Source organism: Megalopta genalis, chromosome 11, assembly GCF_051020955.1.
Source record: "Megalopta genalis isolate 19385.01 chromosome 11, iyMegGena1_principal, whole genome shotgun sequence".
Taxonomy (NCBI): Eukaryota; Metazoa; Arthropoda; class Insecta; order Hymenoptera; family Halictidae; genus Megalopta; species Megalopta genalis.
This window is the reverse complement of record NC_135023.1, coordinates 14605962-14625578: the sequence shown is the minus strand read 5'-3', so window position 1 is coordinate 14625578 and position 19617 is coordinate 14605962. Positions and strand designations below refer to the sequence as shown.

Below are 19617 nucleotides of genomic sequence, written 5' to 3'. Positions count from 1 at the left end.
AGAAAGTGTCAATCCGGTTAGGATTTATGAGGTGCGCGGGTCCTGCTGTTCGGCGAAATGTTTCCCGGACTCAAGATGCTCCGCCGAGTTTCATGAATCTTCCGCGACGCGAACCGTTCCGCATAAATTGCCGGCGAAAATCGAGCTTTAGTCGATTTACGTTTGCGTTGACGCGAATATACCTGGCTGCTTTCGCGGATTAAACGGATACGAGATCGCGGGGACGGGAAATAAATTGACATCAATTGTGCGAACCTCGCGGCGGCGTCATTCGGTTAGCCGAATTCTTCGACGACTTGGCGGAACAAAAGGATGTCACGGTGTGAAACGAGGAAACTGTCAGTCGATTGTGTTCTGTGTTTCCGGATCGGGACTTTATAATCTTGTGTTTTGATCTGGTAAATTTTTGATCGAGATACATGGAGCCAAAGTCGCGACTGATTTTCTTCTGATGTCGAGAAAACCGAGTTTGAAATTGAGATGCGTTACAAATGTTTATGTACAATTTCTATGAACATGAGTGACGTTTCTAAATATTATATATACCTTAGCTTCTAAATATAATATATACCTTAACTGGTACGATGATTTCCACGAAAGTGATTGGTACACTGGGGTTATGATAGATCCGAAATAAAAAGTATTGAAAAACGTAATCTAATTCTAGCTAGTAGCTCTGTTGATATTTTATTATCTGAATTAGTGTATAAAATAATAAGAACACGAAAAATTATATTTCTGCTGCAGAGAAATGAGGTAGAAATATCATAGAGGATCTGTTATTTCTGTTCTTAATACAAACATTGAGAAACGTCGCTTACAACCTCGTCTGAATTAATATTGACGTAACATCAATTTTTATGCAATTAACTCAAATACATTGTAGTTCATAGAATAGTGAAAATGTAAGAGTTCTCCGTTTTATTAGCACTAACATGAGAAGTTTCTGAAACGTGATAACATAAGCAAGGAAAGCTAACAGCAACACGTTTTCATGCATCGAAAATTTGTTAGTTCTGTAAACGCGTCGAACGTAAACACCATAACGAAATATTGCGAAAAGATTTTGATTTGATGGTTACGCATATAAACGAAGTAAATACCACGTACATATATATATATATATATATACATCGTTCGAAATGTGTACTATTCGGATGATAGAGCACTGCGATGCTTCTGAAACAGAGGCGTCACTTTCATTTCGAAGGAAAAAATAATTGCTATACTTTGAAGTAATTGTTTTTAGAGACAGTTATATAAAGTATAAAAATAACAAAGTGTATTGAAAATGAGTACTGATTATAAAAAATGCCAAATAAGTCATTGTGACTGTTTTTGGTAGTTCTAGTTTTAAGATATATTTTGAAGATCGAGTTAATTAATCCAGTACTTCCCTTTTAATCGGGCAAGCTAGTTGAATAGATATTTCTCCATGGAGAGAAAATGCCATCGAAGCTCGAAATTACAGCTCAATCGAGTAAGTAACTTCAAAAGTGTAACGAATGTTTACTCAAGACCTTACAGAGATGTGTTTAAAGGGTTAAGCTGAAGGATTCAGCAAAAAGATTCGATCGCGAAGGCAACTCAGACCGCCCGGCAGTCGAAAAAGCATGACGCGGAACATCAAAAGTCACCGCCGCGAAGACTGCAGCAAAATAAAACCGAAGAACTGCATCAGAAGTGAAAAAAGATGGCAGAAGGTCTGAAGCAGGTGCAGCAAAAATCCGCGACAGATCCCTCAGGATAGTCAAGTGTCAAAGCCTCGTTGGATTATCATGCCCTCTTGAGTCAGTCGACTCGGCAGCGTTGAAGAATCCTCTAGAAGGCATATTCTAGCATCTGAGCAAGGGGCGAGATAGAAGAGCGAAAGAAGAAGAAGAAGAAGAAAAAAAGAAGAAACGAACGATCGACGACGGAGTGAAAGAGAAAAGGTGGAAAAAGAAGGACACAGATCAGCCAAAGCACCTTACGTCCTCACGCATTTTGTTAATCCCTTAATCGTAATTGAATCGACGTTTCGGTCTTGCCGGGGCCGCGAACAGAAATTGAACTTTTAATCCGGCGCCGGTATAAATTCCATGGGGTTGCTATTAGCGTAATCCGTGAACTCGCCACGGGGTGAGCCCTCCCAAAGGCCCTTCGGGTCGCGACTTTTTATCAGGCGTTGCCCGCCCCCTCTTAACCCGGCCTCTTATCCCGTGAGGATTATCGAAGCCCAGACTGCCGTGGGCGGGTCTCCTTCGATTCAACTGCGGCAGAAGTCGATCGAGACAAAAGGAAAGACCGCGGCATTGACGTACGCTGAAACCTAACATCGAGGATCCCCCGGCAGGTATTTCCCTCGGAATCTACGGAGCTCTAGGAGGGCCGCGCTCCCTGCCTTTCCCTCGAATTTTTCTCAGCAACTTGCCAACACAATCTCCGCATTCCTCTCGAATCGAAACGTGCACCGTTCCGGTTCAAAATTGCTGTTCGACCGTTCCAAATGAGCCGCATTTCGATGCGACTCTAGAGCTTGCGTTCGAAATTCAGAATCTTCGCGCCACTGCTCTGAAAATAGTCGGTCTTTGCCAATTTTTTTTTAGCGAGATTATTGGCAATGTGGCAATGAACTTTTTAGGAGTGTTAGACACAAGCTTCAGCTGCAAGAAAATATTTTGCTACTACTTCGAAATTGCTGTTGGACTGTGTCAAATGAGACGACGTTCGACGTCGACGTCGGAGTGAAGATTCTCGCGTAACTGTTTTGAAAATAGGCGAACTTTGGTAATTTTTTTAAATCAAACCATTGGCAATATGTGAATGAACTTTTTGGGGTGTTTAAGTGCGGGGTTGAACTACAAGAAAATCTTTTTCTTAGTTGAATACTGTTCGAGTTAGGAGAAATTTCACAATTGATGTAAGGCTATTCAAAACATGCTGATGTTAGAGGCAGGGTTGATTCTCTTGAGACAGCTTTGGGAGTAAGTGTTCTTTGTGAATTTTTTTGAAGAAGGCTACTGCCAATATGGAAATGAACCTTCTTGAGACATGTAGGTACATCTTTGAACTACAAGAAAATCTTTTTTGTTACATTACTATATAGAGTAAAATGAATAATTCACTCAAAGTTCGATAACTCTAAGTTTGTAACGACTTTCAAAATACGAAGTATCGAACAATTTCTAACATTAAAAAAAGAATAACCTGATTTTATCAGAAACATTCACTTTATATAATTAAGATCAAATCATATAAATCAAAAACAATATTAACATTACTGAAATAGTAACTGATCGAGTGTATAACACTAAATTATTCCTACCGCTTCACAATCGAGCTCCGAAGCCCCGAAAAATCTTAACAATTCGAGATTGCTTAACGAAGCTAATCAGATGCGTTCTCTTCGCGCGGAATGAACGCATTTATCCGCTTGATATGTAGATTAATTAACCCTGAACGGCCGCAGCTCGCAGCTCGAAAACACTGAGCATAACTTCCGCCGTGAAGCAGCGTTCCCGAACTTCTCGTGACACGAGCGTATCTAAACGCGTCTTATCTTCCGCCAGAATTTTAATTGTCTCCGCTCTCGCCGTGCCTCGCCGGCATTCTCATTTATTATTATCACGCTGTTTCAATTCCTCCGGACACGTTTTTAATGCCATCCCGCGTGCAGCAGGCGGCCGCGTTTAATCGAGACAAAAGCGTAGCGAGCGCATCTGTTTCTAGACGAGTTTTATCTGCGGCGTAACGCATCGACGACTAAATTTGGCTGTTTAGATGGAGAACGCTGCTCGTAATTTCGTTTCGAAATTATTTGCACCCAGATGCAGCTTCTGGTACACGCAGCGCCGGCGCGACGCCGGATGTTCACTGGGTGCGAATGCAGGTTGCGGTTTCGCCGGAACAAGAACTTCTGCAGTGGTCGCACGGTTACGCGACATGTGACTTTGGTTTCGACTTATGGAGTGGATGCTTGGCAGTCGAGAGGCACTCCCTCTCTCTCTCTCTCCCTCTTTCTCTCTCTCTCTCCCTCCTGGTCTCTTTGGCGAGTTAGGAGAGTCGTCGCTCGTGAAACTTGATTGTAAAGTTCAAGCGACAAGATATCGACAAATGCATTTCCGCTTCTACGTGTCGATCTCTGTCCCGGTCTCTTGAGCCTTGTGATGCTCTCCACGTAACGCGGCTTCATTATCGCTCGCTCGCTTTAATCGTTCGCGCAACAGTAATCGCGCGATGCTCGGGTATAGTCAAGTTTTGCAATATCTTTCCGCGAATTTAACATTTAAAGCTAAGGAAGCATGAGCGCCGGGTTGATTGGAAATTATTGTCGGCTGGGTTTGTGGGTGGGATCGCTTTTAAGGATTCTTGCGTGGTGAATGGTGCTCCAGTGGAGAGTGTATGGGGAAATTGCCGATAATGGCGTGAAGAGGGTGCAATTATTAGCTTTGGAACGCTGGAAGGATTACGTGAACGACGTTACGTTTTATGCGTACGCGAACGTTTCGTAATAGTTGCAGTGTACGTGGAGAGTTCAGGATTTGTGGATCGATATCGAAAGAAACTTATATCGATAGAAAAATGAAAATTCAGAAGTAGAGGAGTGGAGCTGGTTTCTGTGGGGTGACCGATTGCCGTGGCTTCAGTTTGTTTTCGGGCATAATTAACTTTATATTTATCAAATAAGACATATTAAATTTTTTTATTCTTTCACTTTGTCTATTTTTTGATAAAAAGAATTAATATCCCCCTTATTTATATTAAATGTAAAATTAATTATGACCGGAAATAAATTAAAGGCACAATAATTGGTCACACCACAGTAACCGGTTCGACTACCCTAGAGTAATGTATTTGAAAGGGAAACGGATAAAGAATTTTGGGGAAAATTTATTAACATTTTAGGGAGTTAGAATTATAGTGGCAGATCCTAGTCACAGATCCTACATTGTGAGGAAGAAGAATTATTATTTACTAGCACGTGTATTGTATATATATATATATATATATATACTTACCAAACTTATTGTTAAGATAATTTAGAGTTCAGTTAATTTATAGCAGCTTTATAATTTGTTTAAGATATTGCCTTTTTAACATTTTAACTTCTTTAAGATATTGCCTTTTTAACATTTTAACTTCTTTAAGATATTGCCTTTTTAACATTGCCTATTTAACATACTTTAACATATATGCATGCCAATATGTTAAAAAGACAAGTGAAACAAATTATAAAGTTGCTATAAATTAACTGAACTCTAAATTTGGTAAGTAAACAATTTTTTAACCATTAGGGTGGTGCCTCCCCTTAAGTTTCCAAATCGTATATTAACAAATAAGTTCTTAAATACCAAAATTTATGAACCAAACATTTGACGACTGTGTTCAAATATTTACGACTAATAATTATTGCACGATTTATCCAGCAGTGAGATGGTAAGGCGTGATCAATACACGGATAAATGAGAAAGCTCTTAATATTGACAATGTTCAATTTAGCGCCGGCACACTGGAATGCGTGAAACATTAATTGAGCTGTTATCATATTGGATGGGGTAGCGAGGGTTGCCTACGCAGCTCAACAGGTGATTAAAATATTAACGCGACTTCGCCGTTCATCTACTCCCGGAAAAAAATATTACTAGTTGACCTGATTCGACCAATTTGTTCGACTCTTGTAAAAGATTGCGACGCGGCTAGCAACGATTGTTACACACGTGTAGCACAAAGTGATTTACTCCGCAGTGAAAATGAAAACCTCCGTTCCCAAATTAATTTCTGAGCTGGTAGAAACTTATCCCACTGACTCCCATCAGCTCCGTGATTAACGACGCAATTGCATGGCCTGTAAGAACAATTTTAATAATTACCAACAGTTTTAAATAGGTTATCTAATAGTTATAGTTAGATTGTGGATTTGTATGCAAAATAAAAATGTCCTTATTGAATTGTAAGGATCAAAAAATTAGTGACCCGTCACTTTGACTGGTCCCGTAAACCTATTGTTAATAATTTCGATAAATTAAGGAAAATGTAAGAATATTGTTTAGTATTTCATTTGATCAAATACAATATTAATGTATAAAATGGGCATTTTAGCAAATGCTGAAACGAAACGAAGGAAATACTTTGGATAGGGTTAAATATAGGGCAGTGAATAAATAATAAATTATGCATTATAAAGACGCCACAATATTTTACGTTTTGCGGTGGGAGGACGACAATGTTTACAAGAAAATATGATGTTACGCGCCGCGGCAAATAACAGAGCAAAGTTTGAAACGTGTAATCTTACGCATACAATATTAAAGGCTTTAACGTGCTCGCGTCACGTTTCAGTGGTTTATTTTGTTTACGTGTTTCTACGGTAAAAGGGAGGATACGACCGCGTATCCCACGCGCACAATCCCATACGAAAGAAAAACCCAACAGAGAATTTCCTGGTGGAGGCACGTAGGTTTTCGTCGGGAGCGAACTATCAAAAATATATTGACAACTGCGAATAGTTCTACCCCCGATTTATGAAACGTCAGCGTCATTTATCTTTCCAGAAACACGCGCGCGCGAGCGCGGTCTGAGCCAGACTTGTCAGACGATTGCTGGGTCACTCTGACCCGTGACAGAATTTTCATTGTCTCCCGGCTTCAAGAAAAATGTGCGATCGAAATTGCGTATGTGTCATCCTTTTAAATAAAAAGATCGATTTTGTTGCAGCTATAATGGGGTGAAGAATGATTCTCAGACACTTTTTTCGTAATAAACTAGTTCAGATGTCACTGTAAAACTTTCCAGGCTTATGTATTCGTATTCAAACTGTGCTTACGAATTTTTGCAAAGTATTATTTTTGAAAGTGTTAGAATTGTATACTTGGAAATCTGGCGAGAAGAGTAGCATGTGTCGTAAATTCAACTACGAATCCTTTGCGCTCGTGCGACGACCTTGAGGGCGCCAATAAAAATTAGTATGCCACGATTCGAAATAATTTTGACAATATGTAATTATATAATAATTATAATATGTACAATAATTAATATATAATAATAATTGTACAATAGAGAACGAATATTAATAAAAAAAGTGTTTCTTCAACCGTCCAGTTGTTCCAGTGAATAATGACCACGTTTCTGGAAATAACAATGAACTAAAATTCCGGAACGCAGCTCAAGTATGTAGAAAGAACTCTGCAAAGTTTCACGATAATACGTTGCCTGGTTCGTCTGCAAAAAATTCCCCAAAACCAGTCTCGCGTTAGCAGCTCGCAGAATCAAGCATTAATGAAAAGGGTGTTTCTTCAGCCGTTCAGCTTTCTCCGTGAATAATTACCGCGATACAGAAAATAACAATGAACAAAAATTCCGGGACGCGGATTAAATATGTACAAACAAGTCTACAAAGTTTCGCAATAATACGTTGTCTGGTTCGTCTGCAAAAAAAAATTCCGCGAACCCGGCGTTGGCCCCTTAAAGCCGACCACTGTTCGCGAGTCAAACAAACAATGCCTGTTGTCTTCGTTAAATTATCGCGTTCGAACAACTGGCGGGGCGCGGAGGGGAAAAAAGGTATACGCAAACCCCGGTAAACTTTGGAAACTGAAATAAACGGCGTCCTCGAATGGTTATATAAGATCTTTGAAAACAGTGGCTCAATCTTCCCCGAAGTATCCGCTGTTACAATTTGCCGGAACTTTTAAAAAAGTTCCATTCGAGCTCTCCCCGAGCATTCTATACGAGTTTCGTGCAACCTACTTCGCGAAGAACATTTGGCCACACGGTAAGAAACTCCCTGTACCGTAATGCATCATGGGAATGATTCAACTTCTTAATCTGAAGCGTTTGAGATGCAAACGCGGCTTCTTCGCTCTCGTCACGTAGTTTAAAGCGGCGTTTCCCTCTTTCCCCGGACTTCTTTCCCGCCGTGGAATCCGTCGAAAGTTCGAAATTGGCCGGCGTTCACAGAGAAGAAATCAACTCCGTTCTAATGCTTCCATTTGCAAACACTTTGATACCCGCGGCTTTTTTTCTTGTTGCGCCGTGACGGGAGAGCTCGCAGCCAGGAGCGCAACTGTCTTTGACTATTTAAGGAGCTTATGCCCGCGAATGCAGTTGCGAGAACGGACTGTCATTTTTGCGACAGAGCAAGTTTCAGTGACGAGATACGTTCACTTCGAGAAACGTGAAAACACGCGGGGATCAAAATTGTTGTGCAACTGTTCAATAGCTTCGGAGCGTGGAATTTCTTCAACCCTCCGCAGTCATGCTTCTTGTGCATAATACGTATGTTATACAATTTTCAAACAATTGTCACTTAAAAACTAGCAGTACTATCGAGACCCAAAAATTTGAAAACACCACTTGAACATCTTGGAACATCGCTTCATTTGTTAGGAAACGATATCTCGCTTGCAAGTATCTTGATTTAATTGTTAATTTCATTTTGTAATTGTTTAATTATTAATCGTTTAATTGTTCATTTCTGCGTCATTTTGGCCCAGTTTGACAGCTGAGGATTAAACGATGTTCACAGATAAAAGAAAGTTTTTCAAATATAGAGTAGTGACCAATTATTATGCATTGGTTTGTTTTCGGGCATAATTCACTTTATATTTATGGAATAAAACGTATGTGTTTAATCGAAAATAAACAAAACAGATGAATACAAAAATGTAATGTTATTAAGTATCGTTTGATGAGGTCGGTGCACGAAGCAATCGTCGACGAAGTTGTCAAAGTTGTTTCATGGTTGCGTGCCGTGCACGTGGGTTAAATGGATAATTCGGAAACATTTCTAAATAAACTTTCCGATGCTTTCGTGGAACTTTCATTCCAGCGATTGTAAGAGATCTGTCGCACGAGAACACTTTTTAAACAAATTTCTCCTCCTCATAAGAATTTCTTGAAAACACGAATTCTCGTCGGGACGAAGCAGAGCTGCTTATTTCGATGGCTGGTTGATTTAGTGGTTCCGCTGAATCCATGGATATTAATCCACGGTTTTTTTTTCAGCGATTTACCGTCTGAGTGTAAATAGTAATTAATAGGGAGTTTATTTACCAGGTAGTAAATTAGGAATGAGGAGCATTTTCCTGGCAGCAGCTTGATGACCCACTTTGCGCCAGAAACTGGTTCGAATCGATCGGCGGCGGTTTGCAGAAAAACTTCGTTAAGTACGGATAATGAAGCAACGATGGAGCGGAACTGCGCCGAGCGTAAGGAGAAACTCGCTCGCTCGCTCGCTGGCTCGCGGGGTGTGCGGTTAAAGAACAAGTAATGGCGCGAACGGTATCGCTCCAATCACGCGATTCGAGCCTAATTGCTATCGGTTTTCACATTACTCATTATCGTTACCGAAACAAGACCGACGTTCCCTGAAAAATTGCTTTAACCAGGACCATTTCGTGCAAGTAGCATAACATCTCCGCCGAGTGCCGGGAAATTATTTCGATTCGAATGCGCCGTGCAGCGTCGGAATTTAATTTATTTAATCGACGGAGAGAAATTTCTCAATTACAAATGGAATTATAATTATACGCGACGGGATCTTCACGATAACGTGGTAAAACAAAAAGATGAGAGAGTAAAATAAGCGAAAACAGAGTTTGGTATTATACAAACAAAATTTTGTTCGAAAAATATTTCGAATCAATTCTATGAATAAAATGTTATTTGTATAACATTTCGAATAAATTCTAGGAATAATACTTTCTTCGAAAAATATTTCGAATCAATTGTTCGAATAAAATCTTATTGCTATAATATTACGAATAAATTCTTGGAATGATATTTTATTCGAAAAATAGTTCGAATCAAATCAAAATAGAATTTTATTGGTATAATATTTCGGATAAATTGTTCGAATACAATTTTGCGATTTATAAGCCAAATTAATAATACTGCTACTACGTTGAGAGAACGAAAATGTAGTGTTGTTCGCGTGGATTTCCGAAAGATTTTTCGAAAACTGGCAGGCGAGAAACGATGAGGAAAGCGAGTTTTAAAACGCGGGCGAATTTCAAGTGTTTCTAGTTTGCTGGATTAATGGGAATTCTTTGAACCGGTGCACGATATAGTGTAACTGCGGCAAATGCAATTGCTCGCGTGATCTTGCACTGGAATCTGCAATTTAATACGTGTATAATTTGCTTGTGAATGAATAAAGAAGAGAAAGAACGCGATAAAAGAAGAAAAAGCTTGTTTGTTGTTTAGAGATAATCCGGCTTGAGGGTAAAATCTGGAATTTACTGATGCAATAATTGGTTTATCAAACCACTCTAAAATAAGGAAGAAACTGCAAACTGAGATAAGTCGATGTTCAACTCGCCAGGTATTTACAGTAACTAACGTGTTTTGGTTGATAAAAAAGGCAAGATTGCATTTATTTAGACGTTCTTTTCATCATAACATATGCTAGAATGAAAAAATGTATACGATCATTTCCTATCATAACAAACAATTTGAAACTGATTATATTGACAGGCACTAAATATGAAATTCGCAATACAACAATCGTTTCTCTATTAGCCCGGAGAAAAATAAAAAGATTAACACGTTAAAAAATGAGACGTTTATCTTTCCAAATCCTTGGAAAAATTCCAAAACAAAAATCGCATTTAAAGCTGGTGTATATTAATGCTAAAGTGAAATTCACAATTCAACATTGATTTCATTATCGGTTTATATACCGAACAAGCAGATAAACGTGTTAAAAGATGATCATTAATCTTTGTAGATACTTGGAAAAATTCCGAGGTAAATGTCGTGAGAAACGCGGCGAGTTTGAAAAAGGCGAGTTGAATTTTGAGGTGTTTACCGTGATAATGAGAGTTCTTTGAACGCGAGCGCGACGTGGTAATACCGCGAAGTTCAGAAAACGTGTACACTTGTCCGCCGGGGAAGACGAAAATCTTGCGCAGCAATTAAAAGTATACACGCAGGCAGCCTTCTGTTTGAGGCTGAATTAACTCGAGTTACTTGAAACGCGCGGCTGTTCCTTATTCCGCCGGAATTAAATTGCGATCTCGTGTTGCCCGAGCATTTTTGGCGCGTTTTAATGAATTTGTGCACGGTTACGCTTGTTCGACGATACTTTTAGGATGTTTAGAGCAAGAACTGTTCCAGAATAGAACGAGAATCAAGCCAACAATGCGGGAACCCGACGAAATATTATTGGTTAATCTCTGAATAGTAACAACAACGGCAGAATTATTAGTAGACCGCGGATATTTCTGCAAAATAAAAATTGTCGCTGTTCATTGCAAGAAACGTAAGTCACGTAAAAAAAGTTTCATACCTTCTAATAATTTTAATAAATGGTATGTACTATAAAAAAAAAAATATATATATATATATTCCCAAATTCCTCTGGCGCCTTTACAGTTTCCTTTTCAATCCAATCATTTTCGTCAAAACTGCATAAAATCCGCAGTCTAGTTATTAGCGACGGAGTCTAGAAGAAAAAAAAACTTTGATGCTAAATATCTGAGAACATATTGATCGTCTGTTCTCAAAAGAGGACACCATTTGAAACTGTATCATTGCGTAAAGGCTGATCGAAAGATCAGTGTTACACCTGGAGACCTCTCGTTGTTAGTCGAGTTGTACGTCTCGGCAAATATCACTGCTAGACAAAAAATTTTCATTGTAAGAGCATATGACAAGTTGATGGTCGGGAACGGGAGCAACGAGCTTCGTTATGCATAGATAACGAAAAGGGAACGCACGAATAATAATCTAACATGTTAATCCTTCCGACGATGTTCAATATCTGTGGAAAACGACTTGGTTAACAAAGGCGGTGTAATTACACCGTGCTGATAGCGATTGGCTGCCTCGTTAGCGACCTGGGGTCATAACTTTCGAGCTTTGCGAATGTGAAAAAGTTCTGTCAGGTAAATTCTGAAATTAAATAGCTGAGATCGTACCGTGGCATCACATTAATTAAAAGTATTAACACCAAAACTTTCACTTTATCAATTTAATTCGCTAATAAAGTGTCATCAATGACTTGTTACCAATCATCAATCAGTTAGGCTTGTAAACGATCATTTATTCTAAGTAAATGATTCAAAACGTGATCGTATTTCACAGGTGATTTCGACTTTCTACCATACCTCCGAATTTCATAAAAAATTAACGCAACCGACGCCGATAGCTTTAATCGGTTCGAAATGTGCAGTACTTTAATTCAATAAAAAAGTGATCAAATAAAAATAAACAACACGCTTTTGTACATATTCTGGCTACCTCCGCTCGGTTTTAATTTTTCGATAAATCTCTCGATATTTAAGAAAATATGTCGGCGGCGGCCATCTTTTGATGCGACGCTTGTTTCAGAAATAATCTCGTGACAGGCGTCATGCTGCCGAATATTACAAATTACTCCACAATAGAGTAAAATTTGGCACTTTGAAGACCGCTTGGAAATAAATTCGACTTTTAGGAAACACGATTCACCACCCCCGAACTGATCACTACGATACCAAAGCGTCGAAACGACATCTTCGGGACCCTCGCAAGTCGCTCGAAATGCGTACACGTACATGGATCTCTTCTACGTCTGTGTAGTAACACTGTATTGGATTGCCTCGGCGTTAATTATAAATGCATTCGAGTGGGAATGCGAAATAAACGAGAGCAGGCAATACATAGAAATCGAAAATTATAAATACCGTAATGGATTCATGGTTTCGCCGGTACACAAAAAATGAATGACGGACTCCGCCCTTTCGGTGATCCCGAAATGATTACAGAATCGATGATTCGGTTCGGTTCCGATCAGGTGGAGAAGTTTCAGCGGATGGTAAGGACGAACAATGGAGAGAGAACGGATCAAAGCGTCGGCGAGAAGGTTCGAAGACAAATTTATGTCGATGGCTTTCATCGGAGCATGATAGTTTGACTTCGTGCTTAATGTCTATTCCCTGCTTTGCTGCAGTATTAATGGGGCCGCGTTCGGTAAATTTCTGCGGATAGATAATTGTGCGCAAGACAGTGACTGAATTGAACAATGCGTCGCTGAAACGAAGATTTAATGAAATGATTTCAACGAAACCGAGGGGGGAACAGTAATGTTCAATGAAATATTCTGTTGGTTGCTCAAAGAAAATTGCAGTTTTAATGGAGCGTCGTAAACGCACGCGTTCCAGTCATTCGAATGCAAAATTTAAAGCTTGGATTCCGCGGATAATCAACGAGACAACTCGATTGTTACGGAATAAAGTCTTTAAAGAAACGTTCAGGGGAAACTGTACGCTCGAACGCGACAGTTTCGACCCTCCTGCAATAGCGAGATTTCTACTTCCCCTGCGAATGTGTATCCGGATCAATAAAACCTGGCCGTTTATTCTCAAGCATGTGCTATTTGTTAAGTAAATTTGTTTGCAAGCTTCGTGAAATTTATTTATGAAACACGTGCAATTCATTCACGAGTCCATGAGATTTGTTTACGAGTACATGAAATTCATTTACGAGTTCGTGGAATTTGTTTACTAGACGCAGGAAATTTATTTAGCAAACAAGTGTAAAATACGTTTCAATATACAGTGACTTGCGATAATATTGACAACAAAGAGTGCAATGGAATTGATTTGTTCGCAGTATGCGTCAATGTTTATAGCGGTTTGGAAGAGTACATATTTCGATTTTAATCGTCATTATTAGCATTTGCTGCAAACGAAAGTTATTATTCTGGACGTTCAAGTATATTTCCGTGGCAATTTATTCCATCAAATTGATTCAAATTATCAAAAGATGAACAATTACACGCGTCAAATAATTAAATAGTGAATCTTTCGTCGGAATCAAAATCTTCCACTTCAATTTATACTGTAAACAGCCAAATAAAATTTCGAACTCTACAGTTTCAAATTCCACACTTTTGTCAGAAACACGTAAAATCTCGAGTGCACCGGTGATAATTTTAATAGTAGTGTAAAAAGTTTTATGTAAATTTCCGACGAACATTTTCGCGAACGTAGTTCGCCGAGAAGGGTTGGGAGGAGGAGGGAGTACGTGATTTCGCGAAACACGGACCCACGATGTGTGTGTGTGTGTCAGCAGTATTCGAATAATATTCCAATCTGGACAGAACGCAACATTTGTCTATCGATTCCGCATAAACTACGTTCCCCGCCTGCAAGAGCACGCAATTAAAATGTAATTTCCTGTACTACACTTTGAAACTTTTCACCGTATGGAAAAGTTCTAACGGCGGACGGATTTTACATCCATTAAAACTCACCTCGTATCCTCTCCTCCGATTTTTTTCCCAGCTTTCTCTTTTCGCATTTCTTTTTTTTCGGATCCGACGCCGCCCGGCCTTTTTATACCATAATATGTCGTACGATATTTCGTATTTCGTGTTCTGGCGGTGCCTGGCGTCATATCCCTACCGCCTGCGCGCTGGCTTTTAATTAATCGGATTATAAGTAGCGTCAGCGAAATTGATTTTTGCTAAAGGAAGCTGAAAGCACCCGTCCTTTCCCAAGTGAGAGGCCATTGACTGGCTGCCTGCCTCTCGCCACTCTTTTATGGACTGTTACAAAGACTAAAAGCGGCTCAATCTCACCTTTTCAGCCCTTTTCGGCAGATATCTTTGATTAAATCAATAAACTGCGACCGGAGACGAAACGAAGCAGAAATAGTTTGTCGGCGGTTATTATGCCTCGCCTCTTGGCCATCCCAGCCATCCACGAAGATTCGATTTGCTAATATTAATTATCGTACACGTTAACCGATTATTAATTTGACATCGAGCAAATATTTTTACAGGCAATTATCGAGCGTACAAAAATTCTGCTAAAATTTGATTAGCTTCTCTAATGGATTCCGTGAACGGGAAATAAAATTGTGTTTTCCTATTAACTCTAACGGCGGCATACGTGCGAAATAGGTGTCCGTATTTTTCATACGTTCATGCGAAAATAACGTTATTAGTTTAATAACATTAACATTACGACATCAAATTTATATTATTATCAATTATGTACATATTTTATTATTATTTATATATATTATAAAAATTATATTATATTGTTATATTTAAGCTACAATTTATTATTTCACTGAGTTTCAGTGAGTGCATCAATGAGCAACTGAACAAATTTTTAAATTGCAGGAAATCTCCCACACAGCTTAGAAAATGATTGCATTGTCGTCTTTCATTTAAGCTGTGAAGGTCACACAAACTCGAATAATAAATAATTAATAAGTCAAATTTTTAGTGGAAAAATACAGATACTCTAAAAGTTAAAAATTTTGCATATCTTTCGAAACTGTGCCATATAATACAATGTTTTAAAGCTTATTATATGAAAGGATATAGTACCATAAAATTACAGAATAAGATACGCATTTATTAATTAGAAATAAGAAAAGTTCACTTTCCTCCAATTAAATGAAAAAGTTAGTTATGAATAATTTACCAGGGACTTTCGTAGATCTCCAAATAAATAAGAATTTCGCCTTTTCATAACCGCTGAGCAGAGAGAGAGAGAGAGAGAGCGATGTAACATTTCTCGGTAAATTAAATGGTATCCGGATCGAGTGGAACGTGATGGAAAACTCCTTTCGATATCTGTAATTTCGTCTGAATAAGCATTACCACCAATCCCATTCGAAACGGTCTATGATATTAAAGCATTCCCGAGGCCCCATTCGGTATCGTAATATTTCTTTCGGGGTCGTTTAATTGACAAAGCTCCGTTTTTACGCCATTCTGCCTCGGCTTGGCCGGGTACTTTGCGTTTTCCTATCCCTTGCTCTCTCGTCTTTCTCCTTCTAATGAAAAATATCGGTGGTATACGGCACGATGCCAGACTTTTACTTCGTGGCCGATCGTTTCGTGCAGCTGAGCTACAGCGTGGCCCCTCCAATATTTTAAAGACGCTTTTCAATATCGTCAAATGAACATCAGTACTATCGTTTCGGGATCGTGCAATCTAAGGAACCAATCACATTCCGTTCCCTATATACACTGATATACGAAATCCTTTTCGCATAGGGAATTACACATACGAAATTCTAAAATACCAGTCCCCGTCGAAATTTTACCAAATCTACTCGTGTCGACCTGCAACCGGTTCTCTTGCCCCAAAAAATGAAATGATAAAACCTAATACAAAGTAATCGATACGGAAAACGTAATTCTCTCGGTCTTTCAATTTTTCACATTTTTCGTTCCTTTTACTCTATTTCTTATTTCTGATTTTGTGCTAGCTCGTCAGGAAGCAATTTGCAGTTGTTGATTTTCGTATTTTATCGACTGAACAATTTCATGACCACTGCGTTATCCTCAATGTACAACTGTACACGAATCATTTTATATTCAACTGAAAGAGCCATTTTTTCAGAAGATAAAGTAATTTTCCAATTCACTGAGACACTTAGGATGCAGCGATTAATAACCATAAGCGGTGTCCATGATTTGATGAGTCTTTGAACATTTTTTACACCAAAGTTACTGAATCTTGTTATTTGAAAATTGGCAGTTATTATGTAACATAATGAATAAAAAGGTCTGAAACAAGGTTTATCGTTGACGAACGTTGCCCTAGATTTAAGTAAATGTGATCTACCACGACAACAAAAAACGAATACCCCTCCCTTTAACAACTTTATGTATGTACTGTTAATGAATCGTTAACACGTTCCGTGCCGAGCTTTTTTTACTCGAATCTTCACACTTTGATATTTTACTAAAACTTGATGTATTACGTGCAATTATTAATTCTCGTACACATAACAACGTAACAAAAACTTATCAACGCCCATTCTTGCGGTGGAAATTGATTCTTCGGTTCTAAATTTCTTGTAAACAATTTGTTCAGTTCACTAAGTAAACATGCAAGCGTGTACCATCGATGGTACACGTGGCACGGAACGTGTTAAAAAAATGTTACATACCACTAAATGTTTCATAAGAGAATGTTACACTAAAAAATGCGCCATTCAATTTAAGAGAAAGATATCTTCATTTTATTTCAAATTAAGCTTACAGCACATTATTCGCACCCAGTACCAAGAATAATCTGTATTGTTAACATTTTATAAGAATAACATTCGAAGAGGAAAATGTCGTGTTTGGCTACTTTTCTCCGATGTGCATACGAGGGGATTTTCGTGGCCTCGCATTTTTCGAGCGGTTTTGTATTCAAGTGATATTTTCGGTCGTCGAAAGATTCTGCGGGCGACCCGGCAGGCGTTGAGGTCAACCCCCGAGGGTCGCCGTGTCCCCACCATTTATAATCATGTGTGTCCCCTCACGGGGAATTTCCGCGAGAGAGGAAAGGTCGGAAATTTATCGAGATACCGGTAAGACAGGTAAATGACCTGAGCAAACTATCTCACCGTGGAAAGTTATTTAAAAATTGTGTAAGGTAAAAGTACCTATTATGGAACACCGCTCAATTGTGACCCATCGTGAAACAACAGCACGAACAATGCAAGAAAAAATACAGAAAGCGTATGAAAATGGATGGAAAAATTCCACCCATATTTTTAAACATTCTTCTCTACAAATTCATTCAGGCGATCGACGTAACAATCAGCCGACGATGTAACAGTATTCTTAAAACACTTAGTGACCTAAGAGAAACGTCGATCTATCTAATAAAATAAAATAAATCTATCTAATAAATATATCTAATAAAATCAATGATGGTCTTACACCTCTTAAAAAGCGTTCCGTAACAGGTACTTTTACCTTACCATCTTTTGAGATCCCTCACAGGTGAACGGAGCCTGTGGAATAATTGTCCCGACGAGGCAACATTGCCATGAATTATTCCGAGTGTTTTTTGTTGCCAGGTATTCCGTGTCGCCGCTATTTTCATTGTTATCGTGTAATTGAATTTCGACCGAAGACGGTCCCCGTAAAAAGCGACCGCAAACGAATTCGATAATCCCGTTGCACGTCCATTCCAGAAAGAGTCGACTACAGTGGATGTTTTCTCAGCTCACTATTTCACTGTCCGCGACTGCGACAATTTTGTCGCAAGATGCGTGCAGAGGAAACCGTAGACGGATAGCGCGCGACTTTTCCGCGCGCACAGAAACGAAATCATCCGTCCCACTATTTTTATTCCCGTGGCAAGCCCGGTTTTTGTTACTCTGCGAGCAACACGGGATGACGGAACGTTAGTCGAAGAGCGCGAAATATATCACGAATGGATTTCTTCTGCGTTTTGATGCCCCTGATGCAGCCGTTCGACAAAAATCGTCGAACGCGTCGAGAGATCTGTCTCGATAGGTCACGCCGATAAAAGAAGACAGAGTGCGCTTGCCTTGATGTAACAAATAGCATCGCGTACTATAATCGAACTGCGAATCGGTTACAATACGTAGGTACAGTATAGCCTCGATTATCCGGTCTAGACAAAATGAAAAATATGGAAAAATAATGAAAATAGAACAGATATTTAATTATGATGTTAAATTATACTTCTATAGAATTTTATAGTAAATCATTTTGAATATGAGTTATCTTAGACTAAGTTTATGCATAATCTCTTCGATTATGAACAAAATATTTTTGCTACATTGTAGCTAGAAATGGAATCGGGTAAAAAACATCGGTATGTAACTTTAAATTTATACCGAGTTACAGAGAATCACTATAGTTTCGTACAAAATAATTGTACCACAATAAACTTAGATTCATTTGATCAGATAGCTGTTTCTGACGAGCATACTCGTCATAATATAAAATATTGTCATTTCTTCATGACGAGTATACTCCTCGAAAACAGCAAACTGATTATAAAGAATATATACTTCGATATTCTTCATTAAATTACATATTTTATAAATGTGTTGCATTTAGACAAAAAATGAAGGAAATCGAACATACACGGCAACCTACATAACTAATTTGCAACACGACTTTGGTTATGGTTGTAACATTTAATCTATTATCAATCAAAGTATTGATCAAAAAATGTAAATACTTTAGTTTTCTTGTTAACCAAAATTGAACTGTTTCGTATTAAATTATTTTATTAAAAATATGTTTGTACAGTACAATTAGACCTCTCATTCATAACCCTCATTTGTTTACAAAATTTTCTACCAGTACAATACGCGTGAAAAGTTGATCATACTACTTGCTCGGGAACGCTAAAACTTGAAACCACCCTGGAAACATTGAACAAATTTCGAGTGACCGAAACTCTACCACAGAATTGACGATTGAAACTTCCTCTTTGCAACGACACTCAAAAATTTGTTGTACTTTGTTAAAAAAATATTCAACGGATTTTTAAAATACTGAATGGCATTTGTAAAAACGCAGAGAAATTGTATCGACCGGCGCGCTTCAAAAATCGAGACACTTCCAGTTAAATTTGTATTCCCCGATGCGGCGGTTGTCAAAGGTCGTCAGCATTCAAGTAGCTCGTTTGGTCGTCGAAAGGTTCACGAGTTCGAGGCTGGCTTCTAAGGGCCGACAGTCTCCGCGCTGATAATCATGCCACCGCACGTACGGAGTTCTGCGCGAGAGCAAAGAAACGAAAAACTTCCTGAATAGTCCAGCTTCGAGGACTTTCCCCGAACAGTGGTGCAACAACTGCAACTTCCGCGGCGGTTAACTAGCGCAATTACATACAACTGCGTTTTTGCACTTTTTCGCACAATGAAAACCGG

At 38.8% G+C, this 19617-nt stretch overlaps 1 protein-coding gene across 3 annotated transcripts in view; it reads right to left on the bottom strand.

Moving 5' to 3' along the window:
* Positions 1 to 19617, bottom strand: part of Stg-1 (stargazin related protein STG-1) — a 74402-nt gene that overhangs the window by 41008 nt on the left and 13777 nt on the right. The window lies entirely within an intron of this gene.